We start from the raw sequence: 13145 nt of genomic DNA on the forward strand, positions 1-13145 counted from the left end.
CCATTACCATTGATTATTGATTATTCAATCTAACAACAGTAACAAACGGCTCCTCTTTGTTCTTTTTTTTTTTTTCAAATAAACGGAAAGAACATGACTCCTCATTTCTCTCACACAACTCTGCTCTGCGCTCCCGAGACTACCACCGCCTCTCATCACACCCGTGTGTTGATTTCTCTCGCAATCTCAGTGCCTCTCAGACCCACATCTTTCACTTTATTGATTTCTCTCTCAATTTCCTCTGCAAGACCAGAATTCAGAACTCCAACCCTTTGGCAATGGAAAGGCACAAAGAGCATTCTGAGGGTTCAAGACGCCGATTGTCATTCAAGAGATTTCGCGCCGTTCAGCAGAAGAGATCCCGAGCCCTAGGTGCAACCGAATTCAGAATACCTGATGAGGCAAGAGGTACTTCATCGGGGCCATATGTTTCCGAACTTCAATACGAGAGAGAAGCCTGAAGGGCAAGAATTCACCGATCTCTTTCGCCTGGTCACTAGAGCCGCTAATTATGAGCGGTTGCTGAAGGAAAAGAAACAGAGAAGACTTCATCTAGGTCTCAAATTTGTTGGTGTCGCTCCTTCATCTCTCTCGTCATTTCGCTCATTCCTGGCTCCTCCTGCAGATTGCTCCAGTAAGGGTTTCAAGTTTCTCATGGGGTTTTTTGTTGATTTGGGTGAAATATGTTCTACGGTCTCTGACTTGATGATTTCTTTCTTACAAATTCTAGCATCTACCGTATAAGTCTCCTTTTAAACCTGTTCTAGATTTCGCTGTATTATTGCACTCGAGAATTCGCTCCTTTTCAGCTGTTCCTTTTCCTTGGAAGTTTCTTTTTCTTTTCTTGTCATTCATTCTTTATTTCTTTCTTTGGGCCCATTGGCTTGTTAATTGCTATTCTAGTTGTGTTATTCTTCGGATTTGCAAGAATTTCCTCATAGCTGCTATGTGTTTCTTAATCATTACCCGAATCAGTTTTATTTTAGGTTCTGTTTGGTTCAAGGGAGGAAGGGGGGGGAGGGGATGGAGGTGAGGGGGAGGAGCGGAGGGGAGGGAAGGAGAGAGGAGGGGGAGGGGAGGGGGCATCCCCCCAATTTGGGGGGGGGGGGGTTCCCCCTCCCCTCAATTTCCCCCTCCCCTCCCCTCCCCCCAACCAAACATAAGGTTAGTTTAATTGTCTTCTCTGGTCTATTTTGATTCATTACTCTTTTAGTTCTTTTTTTTAGCGCTTCATAAATCCTACTAGAGGCATGTTAATTTGTTAGAATGGGGCCTTATAGGATTTTCTTTCTGTAGAGGATGCTAAAGGCTCCCATTAGTGATGTGTTTTCTTCTCATATGGGATCTTGGGAACGTGTTTCCGATTCAAATCTAAGATTCATGTTTTATTGCTCGTTTATTAGGCTTATGTTGTATCTCCGTAAGGCCGTAATGTTCTATTCTTCTGGGCAGGTTGATGTGTTTTCTGTTTTGCATTTTGGAGTGACGTGTATTCAATTCTCTTGCCGGACTTATTTATCTGTAGACATCCAAATTATTTGGTTACTTGAACTTTTGTTTTTTTTGCTGGATAGTTTATATCTCATATTCATTTTATGGGACTTAGAACAAATCTAGTTTATTTTCCATTGAAATCGCATGAGTCCTATGTTTCTCATCCAATCCATGCTTTGTTATCCCTCTGAATGGATGTCATATGCTTTGATCCATCTGGGCATTTGATTTAAGCGAAACAAATTATGAACCCAAAAAAAAAAATTACACTCAATGAAAAATGCCTTATGTTGCATTTTTGTCTTCTTTTTAAAAGTACTGGGAATGGCGATGGGTGTTTGTTGAATGAAAATTTTCTACTTTGGTTCCTAAATGTGTAATGAATGCTTGTGAAGTTGCTATGGAGTTTATTTGTCAGTTACTTAAAAAATCACCTTTCATTTAAAGTCATTGAAAATACTGTGCGGAGTTTACTTTCCACTATTTCTCTGGTGTTTATATACATTTAATGGGCCATTTTGTGATGGGGATGATTGTATTAGTTTCTTAAATCTTGCAGATTAAGCTTGTTTGCAATTAAGTTTCCTCATTTACTTTGCATGTTTTCACAGAAGTTTTACTTATTCTTAAGCTGACTCCCTCTATTTGATCCATTCAGCCCATACGGACTTGGAAAAATGGAAGTTATAGGTGGCTGAGTCTTGCTAAGTTCTATGGCTTGCCCAAGGAAGTCTACCAAGGTATGTTTGCTGTATTTTTAAAACTATTTGTAATTGTAATTATTTTGCCTAATTTGAATGGTGCTCCATTTGTGCTTTGGTATGTTTGGTTGCTTAGTTTCTCTGCTATATTTATACTCAGCCACAATACTGTATAATGCATGTAGCATTAATGCATTAAATGGTGGACCATATATTTATTTATTAAGCTATGCAAACAGAGAATGCATCTCGAGTAATATAAGTTATGACAAGGGAAAGAATAAAAGTAGACAGATAAAAACTTCTTGTTTCTCTGGGCTTTATGTCGTAGTCTCAATGGCAGAGCTATTTGTAATTGAGGAACCCCCTCAAATTTTGAAGCCTCTATGGGTACAAATCTTCATCTCATGTCCCCCACCCTTATAATTTGAACCGCCTGCTGTTTGGCTTTGGCTAGCTTCAGTCAATTTTCTTTGACAAATAGGGATAAAGTTTGAGATCTGATTGAGAAGCTAACATTAGGGAAGGGATCAAAAGTAGCTGATATGAGAGAAGGGAGTTTGGTAATCTATGTGGAGCATTGTTTTGGGTAACGATGATTTATATTTTAAGTTGTATGATTTATGACTTTGAAAAGATTTTGAATTGTATTTGAATATTATTATCAATTATATTTTTGAACCATTTATCTTTTATTTTTTGACTAAAACATTTATTTAAGTTTCATATATTTTAATGAAATTATTTTATTTTTATATGCATTTGTTTGAATTATTAGTTTTCCCATAAATAGTTTAAATTATTAATTTAAATTTGTATTGTTCTTAGTTAATTTCAATTGTTATGTCATAACATGATTAAATATAAATGGATTTGTAATTTTTTCAAGAAACTAAATAGAAAATAGCTTTAACTCATTTGTACACTGGTAAGAAATTAGAACCTTGTTAACATTGTTTGAAATTTATGAAAAAGGTGAACTAATTATTCAAAAAACTACATTGAAACTAATCTCACCATTGAATAATAAATAACCATTTATAAAATTAGCAATAGTGGCTTGCTCTATTTTTATACAATATGGTTATTTAAAATATAAGAGCAAATGGTTATTATAGAAGTAATAATATTCTCTTAAAATATATGTATGATTTTTTTTTTAAAATCAAGTGTACCACATCTTCAATCTTCAATTATAATAAATTGTGGTGAATATAAGATATTTACTATGCGCTATAAACCATATATATTTGTAAAATTTTTATACAATTATTTATTTTTAAAAAATATGTTGCACTCCTGTTCTCAAGTCTTGACTCCATTAGCCTGCTAACATTGATAAATGATAACTTAGCTAATGTATTTAATGTCTTTTTATGGACTCGTGATTAGTTGTGCTCAGTATGGAGATAATCATTTTAGTGACCAAAGTATACTGTCCTGTTATAATATTATCTAAGCTTTTGTGTGTGAAAAATATACCATGTGGAAGGGGGGAGATTAATCTTTGTTACTCAAAGAAGGTATTCCTAATTCTCACAAATAATAAATAAGTTATTTTTTAAAAGTTATTAAGTGATCAATATCATCAATATTTAAAAACAAAAATTAAAACTGTGTGTGTGTTTTTTTGTTTCATCACCTTTCACTAGTCTCCATGGCTGCATAAAAACCTCAGCTTCCAAGTTTTGTGAGATATGACGCTATGGTAAAAGTCATCCATGAGACTAACATAACGGAGACCAACTTCTTTGTAATTTAGATACACCAAACGGGCAATCTCTGTTGTATGTCACAAGTTCGTACTTTCCCTTTATGTGTGTGTGTGTGTGTGTACATCATATTCCATCCAATACGTCATTCACAACACTTTTTTTTTTCTTTTTTAACCAAATAATTCACTCACAAATCATTTCTTGCTCAAGGAAAATGGTGAAATGACTGAGCAAGATAACCTACCAAATATCGATGGTGAATGCAATCAACTAGAAGTTTCTAATTGTATTGATGAGATATATCAGTACTGTTGAATTACTGATGTTAGATTCATGATTTTTTTTATGTGACCTTTTTTTTCCTTTTATTGCTTTTCTACTGCATGAAAAGTTCGTAACTTTCTTTCTTAAGATGCTTATCCCTTTATCTTCCCCCCCTTCTTGTGCCATGTATATTTCATGATAGATTTCACCATCTCAAATTGAAATAATAAAGGACTTTTGAATAAATTTTTAAATTTCGTCAAATTCCTCCAATTTCAATTTGTTTTCAACTACAGTCACGAACTCTGACTTTTTGCATGGAATTTATGAAAGATTTTATATGACATTTGGGACTTTGGATACTACATAATGAAATTTATCGTGGATATTCTTATATATAACATTTTTTTCATCGAAAATGTATTTCTTTTATTTTTTTTTTCACTCACATGAGAAGAGCTGTCTTTATTTTGCTGGGTTCCTTTGCTTGAAAGGAAGTGATTCTGCTTGGGAATTTCATTCATTTTCTAATAGATTTTGTTTGTTAATGTTTTTTTAATTGTTCTGGTTTGGCTTTTGGTGTTGAAATTGTTTATTAACTTATATTATTTGTATAAATAAAATTTCTTGTACCAGTTGATAATATGTCATATTTTGTTATTATGATTTGTTAAAAAATGTTGTGTATTGAATTATTATTTAAATGATTATGACATTTAAAATTAAACATGAAGCAAGCCGGCATAAGGAAATATATATATATATATATCTGTTTAAAATAAACCCACGGGAGTGTTTCTAGTAAGACATGATCCCATCGGGGTACCATATGGGTCGGAGGGTTTGAGGAATTACTAGCCAGGGAGCATGAAGGAAAAAAATCGTGAAACATAGACAAGCAATTTTAGTTCAATAGCCAAACGAAGATTAGGGTTATATATCCAAACTTGGTCGAAATCCTTGTGAAATTTGAAATTGAGAAACATGAAGAAGAAATTGAAGCGCAGGAGATTGTATCCAGTGGTCTTGCTCTAGACAAAAGGGATAGTTCTTTTACAGTTTTCATGCACAAACCCTATCTTGATTTTATTGGTTGTCTTTACTATCCAAATCATGTGACATTTTCTTTGAAAACATTTTGTCATCCTTTGTTACCTATGATTCATGTTGTGCTGCACTTGCACAATTGATTGCAAAAGAAAATATTACCATGAGGGTTCCATTTGAGTTTCAGGACTATTCTTGACCTTTTATCTTGGATCCATTGCCCTTTGATCCCAAGCCACTAGATAATTCAAGAGGGATTGTTCATGCGGAGCATTTGTTGAAGGATAGCATGTTGGTTGTTTGATGCCAAACCTTCAACTTCCAAGTGCTTGAAGCGCTTTAAATTAGGTTGTATTCTCTCCTTCACTTTTACTTTTCCTATGGAATATTGCTGGTTGATTTCTGTAATTGGGAATTGTCTAAGTGTGGGGGCGGTATCTAGTAGCAAAAAATAAAAAATAAAAAAAAATTCCATTGCACTTATTTGCATTGCATTTAGGTTTTGCCATTTTGAAGCTTTCTTTCGCTTAGGTTTGCATTCATTTAGATTGATAAGTCTGTTTGCATTACGGGCAATGTAACATTTAAGTGTGGAGGGAAGTGTGTTTTAGATCATTTTGCATGGTTTTTGAGTTGGCCAAAATTTTTGAAAAATTTGAAGATTTTCTGATTCTGTTTTTGAAAAAGCTTCGGAAAATTAAATGAAAAGTTTTGTTTTGACATAAGAATGCTTAGTTTGATGAGATTGCCAATGAGATTTGAAGTGTTAGACTTGGATGTTTCAAGTGTAGCTAGTATAAGATAGAATGTTCTACTTGGTTTGCTTGAGATAGGGGATAACATAGCCCTGATGGAAGGTTATTTTGAGCCTATATTGATCCCTTTTTAGTGTGCCTTATCCACTTATTCCACTTCATTCTTCAGAACTTGTCCTAATTCTTTATCAAATCTACTTTTGCATATGCATTGTGAAGATGATTAAGGCATTCGTATAAAATAGCCAATCTAACCAAATGGCCAACCTAACATGATTATATCCTTTGCTAGCCACTTTGGGCCTGTCGGTTATGTTCTTTCATTCCATTCAATATTTACACCCTCATGTTTTCTAAGAATGCATGTTATACTATATTGTTTTGATGGGATTCATTTGCATATCCAGTATTCAAGTTATGGATATTTTGAGTTGTATTGAATATTTGGTATGAGTTGTGAATGAATTCAAGGTGAAAGCCAAAATGATTGTTCTGCAACAACTAGGAAAAAAAAAAAAAGAAAAGAAAATGAGGAGAAAGCCAAGACAAGATTGTCAAAAAGAGAAGAAAGAGGCAATAAAAATTTGAAAAAAATGTAAAAAAAGAAAGAAAGGAAGAAAGAAAGCAAAAAAAAAAAAAAAAAAGAAATAAAGAAAGGAAAAGAAAAAAAGAAACAAGAGTTATTGCTTGCTTAGTTATGAATCACCCTGCTCTTAATTGATAGCATTGTTGTATAATTTCCATGTCTTGAACCTAGTTTATGCTTATGAATCCCTTGTTATCAGTTTGCTGGATAAATGTGATGTGTTATACTCTTTTCCTTTCCACATGCATTCTTAAATCCACTTTCCGCTCTTTGCATTACAGCCTAATGAAAGACCTTTTGATTCATGTATGCATTGTGTTAATAAGTGTTGGAGATTTAGAATTTTTACAAGCCTATGGTGGAATGATTGGATAAGTGGACTTGAGTGAAAATTTACCCCTAAACACTAGCGAGTTGAGAGTAAACACTTTTCTCTGTGTGGTTATTTTCCTATCCAAGTTCACTAAGTTTGCATTCTGAAAATTCTGGTTGCATGAGAATCATTTAAGGTTGAGCATGGGCAATTGAATTGGCATAATTATCATTTTGAGCATGATTAACTAATTTATGCTTTCCCAGTTTTTCTTACTTTGTTGTTGAAATTGGATTTTTGATTTGATTTTGCGCCGGAGTGCAATAGCTAAGTGTGGGGGATTTTGATGAGTGATATTTCATTCCTACTTTTCACCCTTATTTTCGTTGGTTTTTGTCACTTAATCTTTACAAAAAACAAGTATCTTAGAGACCTTTTTTTAAATCATTTGAGTTATGATTTTTGGATTTTCAAGGGTTAAAAATGAAAATATTGAAATTTTTGGGCCAAACTTGTAATTTTTAAAATGTGTTCCAAAAATTCCCCAATTTTATTCTATTTAATATGTTTAATTTGGTAACATACGAGGGGGGTTTAAATATGTTCTTGAATTCTATTGTAGAGTTTAGAAGATGTACTTGATGCCTAATTTCAAATGTTCATGGATTTTTTTTAAGAATTTGAGTCTCTTTTGGTGAATGAGCTCCTCCACTAGAGCACATTCAGGAACTGTTTAAAATCATTGAAGGGCAAGCTGATTTAGATGCACAGTTTAATATAAGTGATTTTTTTGAATGGTTGTCTGAGGAGTTTGTTCATTTTTCTAAAATTGGAATTGATTTATTTTTATTTTTATTTCTATCTGGGATCCATTGCCCATTGATCTCAATCCATTGGATAATTCAAGAAGGATTATTGATGTTGAGCATATCTCGGAGGATTGCATGTTGGTTGTTGGAGATCACACCTTCAAAGGATTATTGATGTTGAGCATATCTCGGAGGATTGCATGTTGGTTGTTGGAGATCACACCTTCAACTTCAAGTGCTTGAAGCGCTTTAAATTAGGTTGTATCCTCTCCTTCACATTTACTTTTCCTATGGAATGTCGCTGGTTGAGTTCTGTGATTGGGAATTGTCTAAGTGTGGGGAGGTATCTAGTAGGAAAAAAATTCATCCATTGCATTGAGTTTGTGTTGCAGTTAGGTTTTGTCATTTTGAAGCTTTCTTTCCCTTGTTGATCTAACTGTGGGGAGATCCATTGCGCATTGATCTCAAGATACTGGATAATTCAAGAAGGATTATTAATGCTGAGCATATCTCAAAGGATTGCATGTCTCAACATCAAGTGCTTGAAGCGCTTTAAATTAGGTTTGTATCGTCTCCTTCACAATTACTTCTCCTATGCAATATTGCCGGTTGATTTTTGGGCTTGGAAATTGTAGGCATCTAGTAGGAAAAAATTCATCCATTGTATTGAGTTTGCATTGCAGTTAAGTTTTGTCATTTTGAAGCTTTCTTTCCCTTAGGTGTTGCATTCATTTAGGCTGATGAGTCTATTTGCATTGAGGGCAATGCAACATTTAAGTGTCAGGGGAGGTTTGTTTTAGGTCATTTTGCATAGTGTTATGAGTTGGCCAAAGTTTTTGAAAAAATTAAAAATTTTCTGATTTTATTTTTGAAAAAGCTTTGGAAAATTAAATGAACAGGTTTGTTTTGATATAAGAATGCTTAGTTTGATGAGATTGCCAATTAGACTTGAAGTGTAGCTAGGATAGGATAGAATGTTCTACTTGGTTTGCTTGAGCCAGGGGATAATATGGCCCTGATGAAAGGTGTTTTTGAGCCTATATTGATTCCTTTCTAGTGTGCATTATCCACTTATTCCATTTCATTCTTCAGAACTTGTTCTAATTCTTATCAAATCTACTTTTGCATATGCATTTTGAAGATGATTAAGGCATTTGGATAAAATAGCCAATCTAGTCAAATGGCCAACATATCATGATTATATCCTTTGCTAGCCACTTTGGGCCTATTGATTATTTTCCTTCATTCCATTCATGATTTACACACTCTTGCTTTCTACGAATGCATCTTATGCTATATTGTTGAATGTATTGAGTCTCTTCGGTGAACATGGTCCAACTTGAGCTCATGTAGGAATTAATTGGAATCATTGAAGGGCGAGCTGACTTATACTCACAATTTAATGTAAGTGCTTTTTTTTCGTAATGGTTATTTGGGGAGTGTGTTCATTTTTTAATGTCAGTTGATTTATTTCCATTTCATTTGGAATTGTTTTAGGGTTTAGGGTTTAGGGTTTCTCTATTCTTGTTGTGCCCTTCTTCCCACTTTAAATTTGACCTGTCTTTGGAAACGGGAGTAATTTGCATTAACTACGTATTAAGCTCTAGGCTTCATGTTGGGGGAAAATTTTAGGATGAATATTATGGTTGAATGGGTGGATGATGTCAAAATGATCATGTTGAGTAGTTGACTTATGTCTTGGAATGTTATCTAATGATACCCAGATAAGAGTTCAAACTGCATATGTTTTGATTCAGGTGAAATGGCACTGACGTTGACTTTCATTATTTATAATGGTTAGTCTTTAACCTAGTGAGGAGTTGAGCCTACTTTAGGATTCCTTTCTAGTGTGTATTCAGCTATCAAGATTTTCACCCTAGAACTTGTTTTTATTCTTTGTTGATGCCATATTTGCATGGCTTGCATAAAAACGATCAAGTCATTCATTTCATGATTAACTAGTTGGCCAAAAAGCTAACCTTGATGCATTATATTCCTTGTTAACTCCTTTGATCCTTTGTTTACTTTCTTTTTGAAATCCATAACCATTTTTGTAAACAATAATTTTCCCACCTTGTTAGGATATTTTAGAGGTTCATAAGCATTTATTTTATCTAGCCAAAATCCTCTCAATGATTGACTGAATAACAATGAAATAAAAGAGAATATTCTGTAATCTGTTAAATAATTACGGAATATAATGATACAATCAAAAATAGAGAAACTAGGGTTTTTTTTTTTTTTAACGTAAATGGGCCTAGTAAACAAAATGTGAGTTTGCTAAGTAGCATGTATCACAACGAAAATCAAACTTCATTTTATTAATGGAATTGGGAAACAGTTTTCATATGATCAAAACCAGGATTTACTTAATCTGGAATTCTATAACAGAAGGTCTTTCTGAGACATAACTGAATAACTTGTAGCCTTCCCTTGAGGAGTTGCCTTCATCTTCCCCAAAGCAATGCCCTGAAAATTATAGCTAAATTTGTTAAAAATAACAAGGCAATGTAACTGATAGGCAGTACACTTTACCTACTACAGGTTGCGTTGTTTGTCAAGCACAACATTTTTGATAGCGACCTATTTCCATAACCATGGCATAACAAGAGTATGTTCAGGGAAAGGATTGAATTTAGAGAATAATTCTCTAAAACTAGTAATGTGATGTGTGGCACTAGAATTAACCACCCAAATATTTTTTCACCATAGAACCATGCTTAGGGTAGTAGCAAGAGCTGTGTCATATCAGTATAATTCTGATATAGAGAGAGATAGAGGAAAGAACGGAGAGAAGAGAGAGTTAAAGAGAAAAAGAGAGACATGAGAGAAATTCACTCATAGTATGAGTAACCTTGTTGATATCATAGCATAAAAGGATATGAGGTATTTCTTAGTATTTTTAGACTTCTAATCCCTCTAACTACCTGATGGCTATTTTACTTAAGTAACTCTAACTAGCTAACAATAACTAACCTTTCAATATTCCTAAGAGACCCTTCCCCTTAAGGGTTGTGTACGTCCATTTGAGGGAACTTTTGCTGAAATGTTGAAAAGAGAGCATAAAACTCTTAGAAGCTTCTGTTCACTGTTGTTAATTTTGTTCATTGCCACTGTTAACTGTTGATGCCAGAATAAATGGCAGAATTCATTCAAATTTGACCCTAAGAGCATTGTGATTAATCCTCTTTTGTACCAAATCAAAAATTGCATTTGCTATTTCGTGAAAATTGCAACTCTTGGCCCGTAGTTATAAATTATCGGTTTATCTGGTCTTTGATTAGTTTGTTTGTCAGTTTTGGGTTTGATCCAGACCAGACCAAGAGCTGGTTCTCAGTTCAACTGGTTGAAACAACTAGTTTAGTTTGGTTTTTAAAACATTAGTTTTTTTGATTTGTGCATCGCACATTGCCTTAAAACACTCTAAAGCTTCTAGCTTATTGGTTGATTCAGTGGAATATTAAAAATTAGGGGGAAGACCAAGTTGACAAACATTTTGATTGACTTTAAAGATAACAAAAATGTCTTTTTTTTTACATTTTAGTGACTGGTTCTTTCATGTAGTTTCTTTCCACGTCTTGAAGTTCTTCAAAATGTTCTCTCGCAAAGTGGCTTGGTCATGATGTCGGCAATTTGATCTTTTGAAGGTATATAGGCCAAGTGATGTAAAACACACACACTCACATTGATTTGAACAGAATAGGATGAGGAAAAGAAACAGAGAGTGAGAGGTGAAGGGGGAGGGAAAACAGAGGGGAGAGATGACAGAAAACAGAGAAAGCAGGGGAAGTGGAGAGGGACGCAGAACTGATAGATAGGGGAATAGAACAGCAATTCATTCCAACTCTTAGAACTCCCTTACATGTGCTGCATGGTGGCTTTTTATAGAAGCCACAATTAAGGTTTCCTTCTTATGAAGGAAACATAAAATGAAATAAAATATAAGTTTGAGGTTTCTTTCCCTATAAGGAAAGCTCAACTTGCAGATTTAAATAAAGAGTAGAACAAACAAAAGCAGGTCAGGTTTCCTTCCTTTAGAAGGAAACTTACAAAATACTAAATAATGCAAAAACAATTATTTCTTTCTAAAATAACATTTGCCATATTTTCTATCAATTCTCCCCTGCTGCAAAGAACTCTCCTCCGGAGAGGTAGAGAGTTGATAGGCTTCTAGCAAGGCAGGATTAAGTTGTTGGAATTCATCTTCTGAAATCCAGGTGGCATCTTCATCAGATCGACCTCTCCAACGAACCAAATAACGACGGATGGGCCCCTCAGAGGTAAAGACCATTTGATCATCCATAATGGTCTCGATTTCATCAACTGATGGTGTGACAGCAGGCAATGATGGAATTGGCACTTGTGAAGGCTGAGTACCTGCAAAATCATCAGAAAGCAAAGGGGAAGGCTCAAAAGTTCCCCGGTAAGGCATAAGATCCTCTACATTAAAAACTGGACTAATGGCCATATCAGAAGGTAGTTCTAAAAGATAAGCATTAGGTCCTAATTTCTTTATTATGCGAAAAGGTCCCGCAGCTCGAGCATGCAACTTTTTAAAAGCTTGTTTAGGGTAACGTTCTGGACGAATGCGAGCCATAACATAATCACCTATTTCGAAGCTTTGAAATCGACGATGAGTATTAGCAGATAATTTATATTGATCATTACTTGTCGCTAATTTGCGCCTAATTTCAGCATGTAAGTCATGAAGGCGATTGGCAAAGGATTCCGCAGATTCAGAAATGCGAAATGTCAACGGGATTGGCAGGAGGTCAATAGGCTGTTTAGGATTAAAACTTTGAACAATTTGGAAGGGACTCATGCCTGTAGACCTATTCACTGAATTATTATATGCAAACTCTGCAGTGGGTAGAACCAAATCCCAGTTCTTCGGCCTGTCTCCAACTAAACTCCGAAGCAAATTACCCAAACTGCGATTAGTGACTTCAGTTTGCCCATCAGTTTGAGGGTGAAAAGCAAAAGAGAACTTCAATTGGGTACCAAAAAGTTTCCATAGGGTCTTCCAAAAGTAACTAACAAACTTGACATCTCTATCAGATACGATAGTGGTAGGTAACCCATGTAGACGTACAATCTCCTTGAAGAACAACTTTGCCAGATGTGAAGCATCTGTAGTTTTGCTACAAGGAATAAAGTGAGCCATCTTTGAAAACCTGTCCACAACAACTAATACAGAGTCATGACCTCTAGCTGTGCGAGGCAATCCTAAGACAAAATCCATACTCAAGTCTTTCCAAGGTGCCTCGGGAATCGGCAAAGGAGTATACCAACCGGTATTCTGTCGCCTGGCTTTAGAAGTTTGACAATTTCGACATTGAGACACTATGCGAGCCACATCACGCTTGAGTGAAGGCCAGTAGAACCTATCTTCGACTAATGCCATCGTCTTATTAACCTCGAAATGACTAGCTAAACCTCCAGCGTGTAATTCCCATATAAG

At 34.8% G+C, this 13145-nt stretch overlaps 1 long non-coding RNA gene across 2 annotated transcripts; it reads left to right on the forward strand.

Annotated features, from left to right (window-relative positions):
- The first annotated feature begins 443 nt into the window (after positions 1–443).
- Positions 444–9934, forward strand: LOC129300560 (uncharacterized). Of its 2 annotated transcripts, XR_008590791.1 has the most exons (5): positions 444–634; positions 2153–2234; positions 5409–5569; positions 7783–8245; positions 9038–9934. It is a non-coding gene; the product is annotated as an uncharacterized LOC129300560 (long non-coding RNA). The 2 variants fall into 2 exon arrangements; XR_008590790.1 differs by having other exon boundaries at positions 7783–9934.
- Positions 9935–13145: the final 3211 nt, after the last annotated feature.

Source organism: Prosopis cineraria, unplaced genomic scaffold (assembly GCF_029017545.1).
Source record: "Prosopis cineraria cultivar Desert tree isolate PC_DT_omini unplaced genomic scaffold, ASM2901754v1 PC1647, whole genome shotgun sequence".
NCBI classification, from domain to species: domain Eukaryota; kingdom Viridiplantae; phylum Streptophyta; class Magnoliopsida; order Fabales; family Fabaceae; genus Prosopis; species Prosopis cineraria.